Source organism: Schistocerca americana, chromosome 11 (genome assembly GCF_021461395.2).
Source record: "Schistocerca americana isolate TAMUIC-IGC-003095 chromosome 11, iqSchAmer2.1, whole genome shotgun sequence".
NCBI lineage: Eukaryota > Metazoa > Arthropoda > Insecta > Orthoptera > Acrididae > Schistocerca > Schistocerca americana.
In genome coordinates, this window is record NC_060129.1 from 141970187 (window position 1) to 141986446 (window position 16260).

Here is a 16260-nt window from a genome sequence, read left to right on the forward strand (position 1 = left end):
TACGATAAACCGCAATCGTGATAGTCTACAATCCGACCTTTATCAAAGTGGGAAAGGTGATGGTACGCATTTCTCCTCCTTACACGAGCATCACACAAACGTTTCACCAGGCAACGCCAGTCAACTGCTGTTTGTGTTGAGAAATCGGTTGGAAACTTTCCTCATGTCAGCACGTTGTAGGTGTCGCCACCGGTGCCAATCTTGTGTGAATGCTCTGATAAGCATATCACAGGATTTTGTTCCTGTCGGTTAAATTGCGCGTTTGTAGCACGTCATCTTCGTGGTGTAGCAATTTTAATGGCGAGTAGTGTAAATGATTTGGTGGACAGGGTGGGCAGCAGTGTGTGGCTGTCCGCTGAAGATGCCGTGGTGTACGGTAAGGTGTCGAAGTTGCGCGACTGTAGGCAGATACAAGACGACATAGACAAAATTTCCAGTTGTTGTAATGAATGGCAGCTAGCCCTAAATGTGGAGAAATGTAAGTTAATGCGGATGAGTAGGAGGAACAAACCTGTAATGTTCGAATACAGTATTACTAGGGTCCTGCTTGACAACTCAAGTCGTTCAAATACCAGGGCGTAACGTCGCGAAGCGATATGGAGTGGAACGAGCAATTGAGAAGTGTGATAGGGAAGGCGAATGGCCGACTTCGGTTTATGGGGAGAATTTTAGGAAAGAGTGGTACACGTGTAAAGGAGACAGCTGGTGTGACCTGTTCTTGAGCACTGCTCGAGTGTTTGGGATCCGTACCATATCAGATTGAAGGAAGGCATTGAAGCAATTCAGAGGCGGCAGATTCGTTACCGGCAGGTTCGAACAAAACTTGTCACAGAGACGCTTCGGGAACGCAAATTGAAATCCCTGGAGGGCGATGTTCTTTTCCAGAATCACTACCGAGAAATTGTAATGAACCGGTGTTTGAATCTGCCGAACGATTCTACTGCCGCCAACATACATTGCGCGTGAGGACACGAAGCTAAGATACGAGAAGTTTTTTGCTCGAGTATCATGTCGTTTTTGGAAACCCAGAATCTACTATGTAGGAATCAACATGGATTCCGGAAACAGCGATCGTGTGAGACCCAACTCGCTTTATTTGTTCATGAGACCCAGAAAATATTAGATACAGGCTCCCAGGTAGATGCTATTTTTCTTGACTTCCGGAAGGCGTTCGATACAGTTCCGCACTGTCGCCTGATAAACAAAGTAAGAGCCTACGGAATATCAGACTAGCTGTGTGGCTGGATTGAAGAGTTTTTAGCAAACAGAACACAGCATGTTGTTATCAATGGAGAGACGTCTACAGACGTTAAAGTAACCTCTGGCGTGCCACAGGGGAGTGTTATGGGACCATCGCTTTTCACAATATATATAAATGACCTAGTAGATAGTGTCGGAAGTTCCGTGCGGCTTTTCGCGGATGATGCTGTAGTATACAGAGAAGTTGCAGCATTAGAAATTTGTAGCGAATTGCAGGAAGATCTGCAGCGGATAGGCACTTGGTGCAGGGAGTGGCAACTGACCCTTAACATAGACAAATGTAATGTATTGCGAATACATAGAAAGAAGGATCCTTTATTCTATGATTATATGATAGCGGAACAAACACTGGTAGCAGTTACTTCTGTAAAATATCAGGGAGTATGCGTGCGGAATGATTTGAAGTGGAATGATCATATAAAATTAATTGTTGGTAAGGCGGGTACCAGGTTGAGATTCATTGGGAGAGTGCTTAGAAAATGTAGTCCATCAACAAAGGAGGTGGCTTACAAAACACTCGTTCGACCTATACTTGAGTATTGCTCATCAGTGTGGGATCCGTACCAGATCGGTCTGACGGAGGAGATAGATAAGATCCAAAGAAGAGCGGCGCGTTTCGTCACAGTGTTATTTGGTAACCGTGATAGCGTTACGGAGATGTTTAGCAAACTCGAGTGGCAGACTCTGCAAGAGAGGCGCTCTGCATCGCGGTGTAGCTTGCTGTCCAGATTTCGAGAGGGTGCGTTTCTGGATGAGGTATCGAATATATTGCTTCCCCGTACTTATACCTCCCGAGGAGATCACGAATGTAAAATTAGAGAGATTAGAGCGCGCACGGAGGCTTTCAGACAGTCGTTCTTCCCGCGAACCATACGCGACTGGAACAGGAAAGGGAGGTAATGACAGTGGCACGTAAAGTGCCCTCCGCCACACACCGTTGAGTGGCTTGCGGAGTATAAATGTAGATGTAGATGTAGAAGTAAGGGCTCATATGGAGGCGTACAGACAGTAGTTTTTCCCCTCGCTTTATTTGCGAGTGGAGCAGGAGGGGAAACGAGCAATAGAGGTACAGGGTACCAACTGGTTCAAATGGTTCTGAGCACTATGGGACTTAACATCTGAGGTCATCAGTCGCCTAGAACTTAGAACTACTTAAACCTAACTAACCTAAGGACATCACACACAAATCCTTGCTCTAGGCAGGATTCGAACCTGCGGCCGTAGCGGTCGCGCGGTTCTACAGGGTACCGTCCGCCACGCACGTTGCGGAGCCTTGTGGAGTATCTGTGTAATTGTAGATGTAGAATCTGTCCAAACCATTTACGGATTTGGTCGAAAGTTTCTCTAGTTGTAATGTTAAGGAAGAATCTCAACCACCGTGCCTTGATCCAAGCGTCGGACTGGCCCTGCGTGTGTATACTTTCCTTTTGTGTGTGGGGGTTTTCCAAACTTTTCGTAGTCGGTAATTCATTTTTAAACATTAATCGTTTTAATGATACTGGTAAACACGAGGGGCGTTTGAAAAGTCCGTGCAAAATCCGAGAGATGGAACCGCCGGCGCGTTTCGAGGTCATGTTTAGTTAGTAGCATCCTCGGAAAGAACAGACACCACACGAAGGAGAATTTCGTGTGGTGATTAAACATTACTTTATCAAAGACAAAACGCCTCAGGGCACTAAAGACAAGCTTCATAAACATTACGGTGAGTCTGTACCTTCTATTAGAACAATTTATAAGTGGTTTCAAAATTTTCGGAGTGGCCATATGGGCACAAGTGATGCTGAACGTTCTGGACGCCCTGTGGAGGTTACGACTCCAGAAATCATTGATAAAATCCATGATATGGTGATGGATGAGAGAAGAGTTAAGGTGCGAGAGATTGCTAGTGCTGTGAGCATCTCGAATGAACGGGTACATAATATTTTGCATAAATATTTGGACATGAGAAAGCTATCCGCAAGATGGGTTCTGCGATTGCTCGCGCTTGACCAAAAACGGAATCGTGTGAAGCGTTGCAAGGATGGTTTGCAGCTGTTCAGGAAAAATCCGCATGACTTTAAGCGTCGTCTCAAATGGCTCTGAGCATTGTGCGACTTAACTTCTGACGTCATGAGTCGCCTACAACTTAGAACTAATTAAACCTAACTAACCTAAGGACATCACACACATCCGTGCCCGAGGCAAGATTCGAACGTGCGACCGTAGCGGTCGGTCGGTTCCAGAATGAAGCGCCTAGAACCGCACGGTCAGCGTCGTTTCGTCACTGTGGATGAAATATGGATACATTACTATACTCCTGAGGCCAAACAAGCATCTAAACAATAGGTTACCAAGGGAGAACCTGCACCAAAAAAGGCGAAGACCATTCCTTCGGCCGTAAAGGCTATGGCGACTGGCTTTTGGGATTTGCAAGGGATAATCCTGACCGACTATCTGGTGAACATTATTCATCGTTATTGGACCGTTTCTAAACCGAGCTGCAAGAAAAACGCCGACGATTGGACCGCAAAAAAGTTCTTTTCCATCACGACAACGTACCAGCACACACCTCAGCAGTTGTTGTCGCAAAACTATTGGGAATAAGATCCCAACTCGTTTCACATCCCCCTGTTCTCAGACTTGGCTCCCTCGGGCTACTATTTGTTCCCCAATTTGAAGAAATGGCTGGCGGGACATAGATTTTATTCAAACGAGGAGGTGATTGCAGCAACTAATAGCTATTTTGCAGGCTTGGACAATTCCTATTATTCGGAAGGGATCAAAAAACTAGAACAGCGCTGGACGAGGTCTATAAGTCCAGAAGAAGACTATGTCGAAAAATAAAAAATGTTTACCCCAAACACGTAAGTAGTTTTTATTTTTGCACGGAGTTTTCAAACGCCCCTCGTATACAGGATGTGCGTTAATAAAACCGACAAACTGCAGGGAAGTGGAGGAACGAAAGATCCTGTGAACATGTGACCGGAAATGCATCGTTGCCACGGGAGATCGCGGTGATGAATGACAGTTCCTTTGGCCACGTTCCGTGTTTTCCTTGTTTGTCGCAGACTGTGTGGCTGACGTAGCGTACTGTTAGCGGCAGAATGGTCCGGTCGGGAACAAGTCGAGGTGGTGTCTGTGTAGGGCCAAGCAGATGGAAACGGTCGAGAGGCACCGCTTCATAATACACTGGTGTCCGAAATTAAAGCAACAGACGGAAATTTTGCGAGGTTGCGTTTATTTTGAGACGAAACTGTATAAAGAGGCGGTAGCAAAGTAAAAGCAATGTAAAGAACACAGAACATAAATGAACGACAGACAAAAGTGTTCCTCGTTTTTCCCAGCTTAACGGATATGCGCACAAATTCCGACAACTGGTTAATGGCTCAGTATGGGGTGTGACCACCTCTGGCAGCAGTACAACGATGGGGTCGCGATTCCCGGCGGGGTCAGGGATTTTCTCTGACTCGTGATGACTGGGTGTTGTGTGATGTCCTAAGGTTAGTTAGGTTCAAGTAGTTCTAAGTTCTAGGGGACTGATGACCATAGATGTTAAGTCCCATAGTGCTCAGAGCCATTTGAACCATTTGATGGGTCGCGCTGTGAATGATTTCATCAACCTCATGTTGAAGCAATAGCGCTCACTCTTCTTGCAGAGCTGGTCCCAAGTCTTGAAGAGTGGTTGGTGGGTGCTGACGTGATGCAACCTGTAGTGTTGGCAGAAGAGCCAACACTGTGTTTCTAGAGGAGGCCGAAATGCACGCGTTTAATTACACGCTGACTGGCGTGAGGTCTGGAACAGGACAATATCTTGAGAATTGCAAATAAAGTACGTAGTTGATATAATACTTAACTTTAACCCACAAGTGTAGAACATCTCTCGTTACGGTACATGCTTCATGATATTAATTATCAATTGAATACGGCGCCTTGCTAGGTCGTAGCAAATGTAGCTGAAGGCTATGCTAACTATCGTCTCGGCAAATGAGAGCGTATTTGTCAGAGAACCATTGCTATGAACGTCGGCTTACAACTGGGGCGAGTGCCAGTACGTCTCTCTAGACCTGCCGTGTGGCGGCGCCCGGTCTGCCATCACTGACAGTGGCGACACGCGGGTCCGGCGTATACTAACGGACCGCGGGCGATTTAAAGGCTACCACCTAGCTAGTGTGGTGTCTGGCGGTGACACCACACAACCCGTCTGCGTACCGCATCCCAGACATGCTCTATGGGACTGAAATCGGGGGAGCGAACAGGTCACGCTATGCGTGCAACATTTTTCGTTTCCAAGAAAACATCAGCCACCTGTTGTCCTTGAGTTCGAGCATTATCGTCCACCAGTACTACGTGTGGGTCTACAGCACCTCGCAAAAACTGCACGTGAGGTCCGAAAATCTCGTCACAATACCTGGCAGCAGTTAAACCTTGTCCATTCACCTGTGCAATTTCATGAAGACGTGTTCGAGTGGTCCACATAATCCCTGTCCACACCAATAGGGATCCTCCTCGAAATCTGGAACCGCGTGACCGCGACGGTCGCAGGTTCGAATCCTGCCTCGGGCATGGATGCGTGTGATGTCCTTAGGTTAGTTGGGTTCAAATAGTTCTAGGGGACTGATGACCTCAGAAGTTAAGTGCCATAGTACTCAGGGCCATTTGAACCACCTCGATATCGGTCTCCTTCCGCAATGCTTTGTTCCCGAAATCTTGTTCCACGTGTCCTGCAGATGCGAACCCGTCGAGAATCACCCTCCAAAGCAAATAGAGACTCATCTGTGAAAAGAACATTGGCTCACTGTTCGAACGTCGAGGTGGCATGTTGACGACTCTAGACGTTCCCTTCTGAGAAGACAGCCACACAGCAGGTCTCCGACAGTAAAGGCCAATCTGTCGAAGCCTCCACTACACCGTTTGCCTCGCTACAACACGTCCAGGGGGCGTTGCGAGGTGAGATGCCAGTTACCGTACAGTACTATTGCCGTACCTTCGTGCCTTTACAGCAAAGAACACTTCTCTGTTTCTGATGTCATACATACGAGGGCAGTTCAATAAGTAATGCAACACATTTTTTTTCTGAAACAGGGGTTGTTTTATTCAGCATTGAAATACACCAGGTTATTCCCCAATCTTTTAACTACACAACACTATTTTTCAACGTAATCTCCATTCAATGCTACGGCCTTACGCCACCTTGAAATGAGGGCCTGTATGCCTGCACGGTACCATTCCACTGGTCGATGTCGGAGCCAACGTCGTACTGCATCAATAACTTCTTCATCATCTGCGTAGTGCGTCCCACGGATTGCGTCCTTCATTGGGCCAAACATATGGAAATCCGACGGTGCGAGATCGGGGCTGTAGGGTGCATGAGGAAGAACAGTCCACTGAAGTTTTGTGAGCTCCTCTCGGGTGCGAAGACTTGTGTGAGGTCTTGCGTTGTCATGAAGAAGGAGAAGTTCGTTCAGATTTTTGTGCCTACGAACACGCTGAAGTCGTTTCTTCAATTTCTGAAGAGTAGCACAATACACTTCAGAGTTGATCGTTTGACCATGGGGAAGGACATCGAACAGAATAACCCCTTCAGCGTCCCAGAAGACTGTAACCGTGACTTTACCGGCTGAGGGTATGGCTTTAAACTTTTTCTTGGTAGGGGAGTGGGTGTGGCGCCACTCCATTGATTGCCGTTTTGTTTCAGGTTCGAAGTGATGAACCCATATTTCATCGCCTGTAACAATCTTTGACAAGAAATTGTCACCCTCAGCCACATGACGAGCAAGCAATTCCGCACAGATGGTTCTCCTTTGCTCTTTATGGTGTTCGGTTAGACAACGAGGGACCCAGCGGGAACAAACCTTTGAATATCCCAACTGGTGAACAATTGTGACAGCACTACCAACAGAGATGTCAAGTTGAGCACTGAGTTGTTTGATGGTGATCCGTCGATCATCTCGAACGAGTGTGTTCGCACGCTCCGCCATTGCAGGAGTCACAGCTGTGCACGGCCGGCCCGCACGCGGGAGATCAGACAGTCTTGCTTGACCTTGCGGCGATGATGACACACGCTTTGCCCAACGACTCACCGTGCTTTTGTCCACTGCCAGATCACCGTAGACATTCTGCAAGCGCCTATGACTATCTGAGATGCCCTGGTTTTCCGCCAAAAGAAACTCGATCACTGCCCGTTGTTTGCAACGCACATCCGTTACAGACGCCATTTTAACAGCTCCGTACGGCGCTGCCACCTGTCGGAAGTCAATGAAACTATACGAGTCGAAGCGGGAATGTTTGAAAATATTCCACAAGAAATTTCCGGTTTTTTCAACCAAAATTGGCCGAGAAAAAAAAAGTGTTGCATTACTTATTGAACTGCCCTCGTATGACGTTCTGTTCGCGTGGCGTGCCTTGCCAGGGGTTCCGTCCCCAGGTCCGTGCTCGCCTGGTGCGACTGCAGTGTTATTTTCAGGCCGATGGTGTTCGCGTTGCAGTTCGAGACTCGGTACTCATATGGGCAGAATGTCTACGGGGAACTGGCAGTCAACAAAAGCACGGTAAGTCATTGAGCGAGGCACAATAGTGTAGTGCAAACCTGTCCCATCTCCCGTGTGCCGGTTGAACGTGCGGACACTCTCATTCGAGGTGATCGACGGATCACAACCAAACGCTGCACAGCTGGAAGCCTCTGTTGGTTGTATTGACACGCTCGTTCACCAGTTGGGGCACTCAAAGGTGTGTGCCCGCTGGGTTCAGAAATGGTTCAAATGGCTCTGAGCACTATGGGACTTAACATCTGAGGTCATCAGTCCCCTAGAACTTAGAACTACTTAAACCTAACTAACCTAAGGACATCACACACATCCACGCCCGAGGCAGGATTCGAACCTGCAACCATAGCGGTCCCAGACTGTAGCGCCTAGAACCGCTCGGCCACCCCGGCCGGCCCGCTGGTTTCCTTGCCCCCTTACAGAAGAACATAAAGAGAAACGATGGACCAGCTGTACGCCATCGCTTGCGGCTTACGAGGCTTAGCCTGACGATTTGTTTTATAGAACATCGTCACAGGCGATGAAACATGGGTTCTTCGAATCGGAAGCAAAACGTCTATCCATGGAGTGGCGCAACACCTACTTTCATCTGAAGATAAAGTTCAAAGTCGGTAAAGGCTGCTGTCTTCTCTGAAGGGTTTTTCTGTTTGATGTCCTCCTTTATTGTGCAATGGTCAACTGTGAAGTGCATTGCGCTACCGTCAGTAAATTAACGAAACGACTTCAGCGTATTATCTGTGGTGTCTCCGGCAGACACCACACTTGCTAGGTGGTAGCTTTAAATCGGCCGCGGTCCATTAGTACATGTCGGACCCGCGTGTCGCTACTGTGTGACCGCAGACCGAGCGCCACCACAAGGCAGGTCTCGAGATACGGACTAGGACTCGCCCCAGTTGTACGGACGACGTAGCTAGCGACTACACTGACGAAGCCTCGCTCATTTGCAGAGCAGATAGTTAGAATAGCCTTCAGCTAAGTCAATGGCTACGACCTAGCAAGGCGCCATTAGTAACATTGCATGTATCTAAAGAGTCTCACTTGTATCGCCACAATCTCCAGATGTGCCAAAAGGATGGATTAAAGTTAAGTATTCCAGAAGCTACGTACTTTTCTTTATAGCATTCATTACGTATCCTGTTTCAGACCTCACGCCATCCTGCTTTAGCTTAGCGCGTGCCTTTCGGCTTCCTCTCATTGTGACTAGGCTGTCTTGTCTAGACACAACATTATCTATCTTTTGATTTGCAGCTCCCTGTATTGGCCGTGTTTGCAGTTAACATTTTTGGGACTTGAGGTCCGCCAGTTATGCAAAACACCGTTTTTCTCAGTACCTAAACATGTTTCGACACCACTCTGCCATCATCAGTGGGTTTTCGTTTTTATTTATTCTGCAATGTGAACATTTTTGTTACATGATTATAAAATTATGTGCATTTTTAGTTCAAACAACAGATCGTTTCTTTTTGTAAATACCTTTACATGTAGTGAGCATGAATTTTGTGGACTACTTTTGTTTTAATTATTACAGCTAGCTTGTCATCTGCAACCAAACGATGTTGATGAGAAACTTTTTTTCTGAGAGTTAACCTACATTCTAAGGTGTATTTAGTTTTTCGCGCCTATTTTCGTATTTACTTACGTTTTCGTGTGGCAAGCACTTCCATTCTCCGCATTATGCCGAGATGTTGTGATGCATACGTAGCTATAACGAGTTGTTGTTGTGGTCTTCAGTCCTGAGACTGTTTTGATGCAGCTCTCCATGCTACTCTATCCTGTGCAAGCTTCTTCATCTCCCAGTACCTACCGCAACCTACATCCTTCTGAATCTGCTTAGTGTATTCATCTTTTGGTCTCCCTCTACGATTTTTACCCTCCACGGTGCCCTCCAATGCTAAATTTGTGATCCCTTGATGCCTCAAAACATGTCCTACCAACCGATCTCTTCTTCTAGTCAAGTTGTGCGACAAACTTCTCCTCTCCCCAATCCTATTCAATACCTCCTCATTAGTTATGTGATCTACCCACCGTATCTTCAGCATTCTTCTGTAGCACCACATTTCGAAAGCTTCTATTCTCTTCTTGTCCAAACTAGTTATCGTCCATGTTTCACTTCCATACATGGCTACACTCCACACAAACACCTTCAGAAACGACTTCCTGGCACTTAAATCTATACTCGATGTTAACAAATTTCTCTTCTTCAGAAACGCTTTCCTTGCCATTGACAGTCTACATTTTATATCCTCTCTACTTCGACCATCATCAGTTATTTTACTCCCTAAATAGCAAAACTCCTTTGCTACTTTAAGTGTCTCATTTCCTAATCTAATTCCCTCAGCATCACCCGATTTAATTTGACTACATTCCATTATCCTTGTTTTGCTTTTGTTGATGTTCATCTTATATCCTCCTTTCAAGACACGATCCATTCCGTTCAACTGCTCTTCCAAGTCCTTTGCTGTCTCTGTCAGAATTACAATGTCATCGGCGAACCTCAAAGTTTTTACTTCTTCTCCACGAATTTTAATACGTACTCCGAATTTTTCTTTTGTTTCCTTTACTGCTTGCTCAATATACAGATTGAATAACATCGGGGAGAGGCTACAACCCTGTCTCACTCCTTTCCCAACCACTGCTTCCCTTTCATGCCCCTCGACTCTTATAACTGCCATCTGGTTTCTGTACAAATTGTAAATAGCCTTTCGCTCCCTGTATTTTACCCCTGCCACCACTATAATGAGTATTTTCCACAAAATAACGTAGTAAAACACTTTTTCATTACTGTGTCCGAGCCGTCAGTGTTCATTTGTTCACCAGAGAGTCGGCGCCAAATTTGCATTTTATGTGTGTGTGTGTGTGTGTGTGTGTGTGTGTGTGTGTGTAGACTTTATCTGTTTGTGCTGTTTTTATTTGTAAAGTTCGTTTAATGTGTTAAATAGTGTGCCCTTGCAGAGTGTAGTGTATTCGTTTAAGACCTGTTCAGCGTGTTCGTGGCCACAAAAAGGCAAACGAACTTCTCCTTCCCCATGACAACGCAAGCCCTCAGACGTGGCTGCGCACCCGAGAGGACCACACGAAAATTCGCAGGGCTGTTCTTCCTCATCCTTCCTGCAGCCCAGATCTCGCACGTTCCGACTTCAATCTATTGGGCCCATTGAAGGATTCACACCGCGGGAAGCACAACGTGGATGATGGGGAGATTATTGATGCAGCAAGAAATTGGGTCGGAGGTCGACCAGCACAGTGATATCATGTGGGTAACAGGCGCTCCCAGTAAGGTGGTGTGAGATCGTTGCACTGGACGGAGATCATGTTGAAAAATAGAGTTTTGTAGGCAAAAAAGGGGGGAAGAGCATGCTGTTTTGGAATCCTGAATAAAACCAACCTTTTTACAGAAGAAAATTTATTCCATTAGTTACTGAACACTTCGTATTTTGTTAATGTAAATAGACTTGCACATGCAGATCCTATGGTGTGACGGAAAATATGCTTGTTAACATTAAAGTCTTTATATATGGAGATAGTAATTGTTCTCAAAAGAACAGATACCATTGATGACCGTACAGCTTCTCTAGAATAAACAATAATTAATTGAAACCCTCAGCTGCCGAGAGGTGTTGTTGATGTATCTCGATGGGGACAGCTGAAAATGTGTGCCCCTTTATACCTCGATGGGGACAGCTGAAAATGTGTGCCCCGACCGGGACTCGAACCCGGGATCTCCTGCTTACATGGCAGACGCTCTATCCATCTGAGCCACCGAGGACGCAGCTGAATAGCGCGACTGCAGGGACTTATCCCATGCACGCTCCCCTTGAGACCCACATTCCCAACTGTCCACAGTCTACATACGTAATGTACCTAATAGATATCTTCATATATATAGTTAAAGGCTACCCAGCCATTGACCTTAGTCTGTGCGAATGCGCACAGGTTGCCCAAATTCTTACGGGAATCACCTTAGTTTGCACGAGTAATTTGTGGATGGACAAATATCTATTAGGTACATTAGGTATGTAGATTGTGGACAGTTGGGAAAGTGGATCTCACGGGAAGCGTGCAAGGGGTAAGTCCCTGCAGTCGCGCTATTCATCTGCGTCCTCGTTGGCGCAGATGGATAGAGCGTCTGCCATGTAAGCAAGAATCCCGGGTTCGAGTCCCGGTCGGGGCACACATTTTCAGCTGTCCCCAACGAGGTATAAAGGGGCACACATTTTCGGCTGTCCACATCGAGGTATATCAACAACACCTGTCCGCAGCTGAGGGCTTCAATTAATTATCATTTATTAAAGTCTTTCTTACCTTTTTTCCTTGTTTCTAAGTCATTTCCTTTACAGGAGATCACAAACATCTCTTCTCAAGTTCTCGTCTCAAAATTTTATTTCTATAAAATTCCAACTCAGTATTACAAAATGCTTTGTATTTTCTAATTCATCGATTAGTAGCTCCATGTCAGTATTTTCGCAACGTCGAAAAAAGGACAAAAACACGTGCAAAATACATCTGTGCACGACGGAAATGCGCGGTCAGCCGAATAACAGGCGGGAGCTGTCTGTCTTTCTAACTGCGCGTCAAACAGCGCTTTACTGCGTCTAGCGACTATTTGCGTTAACGATGGCGCTTTAACGCGCGCTCGTATGATCGATCGTTGGATGTTTAAATGTTCGATACGGAAACACGCGTCAGATCTCTCTCATGTGAACCTAGCCTTATTGGATGTGTAGGAGCCAAAATTTAATGTATCTTTAATTGCCCATAAAGTTACGGGGTTCTTGGGTTCATTACAATATTTGTTTTCTTTTTGTAATCTGATAATACCATGTTTTAATCCTTATATTTTTGATTTGTGCTTCAAATTTATTTGTTGGATTGGTGCATAGTTCAGTAATGTTACAAAGAATTCTGTTACTTGTTCGAGTAACCATTATGGTTAATGATAATTACACGAGTGCCCTCATCGGATTTAACTGCTATGGCGTAGTTGTCTGTCAGTTCTGTGCTTGATTTTTTTTTTAAGGGGATTATATCCCACTTTTGTAAGTTGGTTGTACGTCTGATTTTGTATTTTTTTTTTATATAGCTTTAGCTGTGTCAAATGTGCTTTCGTTTTGTTGTTTAGTTGATAATTTTTCCATCTCTATGGCTATTTTATGTGGTGTTAAGCTGTTTTTTTTCGATTCGTTGTCTACTTTTGGGATAAGATTTTACTTAAGTCCTTTGTTTAGTATGTTTTCTTCATCTTTTACGAAAGATATTTTTTGCAGGACCTGGTAGGATGATGTGTGTTCTTGGGTGGGTTGGAGTGATTGATGTTGTGCATATTATAGGTTACTTATTTTCTTTTTGAGCGATTTTTGTATCCGTGTGCTAACATGAGAGACATAGTTATCATAGCCAAACGTTAGAGAAGTAATACTGTTGCTCATATGCAGATGCGCAAAATGCTTCTTGCTGCAATTCTTTTTTTTTTGTTTTTTTTTTGTCTCAGTTTATTTTCGATTTCTTTTCGTGATTTCTTGTTCAAAATTCTTGTACTTGTGTTGATATGATAGATTTTGTTCTTAACTTAATACGCATATGAGCTAGGATGATGATGAGTTTGAGATAGCTATTATTAAATTTTAGGCTTGCAAAGGATTTATTCACTTTTATTTTTAAGAAAATTAATCGCAGGAACATCTCTTTTTCCTTCGTGTGATGGCATTGCGCAGCGTAGATATCGTGCTTCTGCAGTCCAAGACATCCACGGCACAAATGGCGAAGCAAGAGAGACATGATGGTATTCCATAATAAAGAAAAAACCAACCTGTTCTCAGAAAAAAAGTATTGCATTACTTATTGAATGCCCCTTGTAAATTTTCTCTTTAGCGTTAGTTATAAGGCGTGTTATTCTTTTAACTAAGTCTATAGCACCAGTTTGCATGTGGCGGTAGGTGTTATTAGCAATTCATGTTCGACGGTATTTTGGAACACAAGAAAGTTCAACCGACGACCTCTTGTCTTGTCTGCAGTGCTACTTCCGCCGCCGAGTCCGGCAGTTCCACCCCCGCCGCCTCCGCCGCCGCCCCCGGGGCGCGGCGGCCGAGCTCCGCCGGCGGCCATGCCGGCTAGCCCGCGCCTGCAGAGCCGCCAGCCGCCCCCGCGCCGCCCCCGCCGCCGCCTCGCATGGAGGTGTACCGCAGCACGCGCACCGTCTACGTCACGCTGGGCCGGGACGGGCCGCTCGAGGTGGCCGCCTTCAGCGTCGACGCTAGCCTCGACGAGATCAAGGGTGAGTACCGCAAGCAGAAGCGTGAGTGCGACAGGTAGAGGATGAGTGTGACAAAGTTGAAGGATAAGTGCAACAAGTTCAAGCGTCAGTGCATCAAGTACAAGGATGGGCGCAGCAAGTAAAGGGTCAGTGGGACAAGTAGAAGGTTGAGTGCAGCAAGTAGAAGGGTGAGTGGAGCAAGTAGAGGGATCAGTATGACAAGTAAAAGGGTGAGTGTACAAGAAGGAGGGTGAGTGCAGCAAGTAGGAGGGTTAGTATGACAAGTTGGAAGGTGAGAATGGCAAGTAGTAGGGTGACTGGGACAAGTAGAAGGGTGAGTGCAGGAAATAGAAGGGTGAGTATGGTGAGCAGAAGGCTCAGTATGACAAGTAAAAGGGTGAGTGGGACAAGTAGAAGGGTTAGTATGACAAGTTGAAGGATTAGTGTCGTAAGTAAAAGGTTGAGTGCAGCAAGTAGAAGGGTGAGTGCAGCAAGTAGAAGGGTTAGTATGACAAGCTGAAGGATGAGTGTGGTAAGTGGAAGGTTGAGTGCAGTAAGCAGAAGGGTGAGTGTGACAAGTGGATGGTGATGTAACAACTCACTTCACTTCAGTCCACATGTCACAGCTAGTGTGAGTGAGTGAACGTGAGTTGTAATAAAAAGCAATGACTTCTCCTTTAAATTGGGAAAGGTGAAATATGTTGACCGGGGCGTTAAAGGTAGCCATTGCATATTTTTGACCCTGCACAGTGCCCCTGCGTGACAAGAAGTGGCCATACTACACTATGCATCAGAATTGAGGGATTACTTCCCTGAGACCTCATAATTGCTTCCTACGCCGATGCTTATTTAAAATTTTGCTCAGAACTGCTTACAGCATTTCTCTGTACTGCTGCAAAAGCGTCGCGCCGTCACGTTTCAGGACGACACTTCGGACAGTAGGCTGTCGACACATGCGAAAAAAAGGCGAGAGCTCAGAAGTTCGGGTGAGCTGTAAGATGCATTGGCATCAAATTTCACCACAGTTCCGCCCCTCTTACCCACCTCTCACCGCTTCTTTTCACACATCCGCAGTCGAGGTCAGAACTACAACTCCCAGCGTTGAAATCATGCCGTTTTCTTGTGGGTGGTCAAGGATAACGTTTCAAACAAACCGCCGCTCAGAATCGAAATGAAAGGGCGTAGTGTAAATGACGTCAAGGAAATCAACCCCTTCCGTGGGACATTGATTCCCAAGCATTTCGCAGTCGAAAACAACAGTTCGCAGTTCGATGAGCAAAAGCATGACATTCTCGACAACCTTTGTTGGCACGCCTCGGATAGTTCAACCCTTCTTGACAGAGAACATGGAGCTGGTGAGTTCGTTCCGTTAGCGTGAAATGTGACCACAAATTTGCTGTGACGTGCAGGGTGGAACAGTTCAAAACCATTCCACGATATCTGATCGTGCTCTTAAGCCGTGAGTCGTGCACGGACACTCGCAATAAGTGGGAAATCAGGGTTCGAGTCCGGGTCCGGGAAAGTAACAACAGCAAACAGAAACAACAATAATGAATTATGGTGGCCGCCCTACCTGTTGGTTGGTTGGTTTGGGGGAGAGGATCAACCTGCGAGGTCATCGGTCCCATCGGATTAGGGAAGTATGGGGAAGGAACTCGGCCGTGCCATTTCAAAGGAACCATCCCGGAATTTGTCTGAAGCGATTTAGCGAAATCACACGATGGGTGGACGCGGGTCTGAACAGTCGTCCTCCAGAATGCGAGTCCAGTGTTCTAGCCACTGCATGACCTCGGTTGGTGTTCTACCTGTGACAAGAGTACTGCAACTCTAATCATTTAGATACCCACGAGTTCGAAGTTACTTTGAGACTGCACCACGTCTTGTGGGTGCTACACTTTTTTTTGTCACGCAGTGTAGATACACGTGCTTCTGCAATCCAAGACATCCACAGCACAAATGGCGAAGCAAGAGACATATGACAGGTAAAACATGCCGAAGTACTCCAATATCCAATTGCAGCGTAGAGAAGGTGATAAATGCTTCAGGCAGTCGGAAACGGCATAAATTTTTTTATTATTTTTATTGAAAAGGAAAAACACAATAAACATCCTTCACTGTAATCAAGTACATCAGAAGCTTTAACATTGCAGCGCGTCAGCAATCGTGAATAATTTAATGATTACCTGAGTTTACCTGAGAGGCCGTGGCCCACCGAACGTTGGCTGGGGT

At 45.9% G+C, this 16260-nt stretch overlaps 1 non-coding gene across 1 annotated transcript; it reads right to left on the reverse strand.

Moving 5' to 3' along the window:
* Positions 1-11473: 11473 nt before the first annotated feature.
* Positions 11474-11547, reverse strand: Trnat-ugu. The gene has a single exon. It is a non-coding gene; the product is annotated as a tRNA-Thr (tRNA).
* Between the last annotated feature and the right edge of the window lie 4713 nt (positions 11548-16260).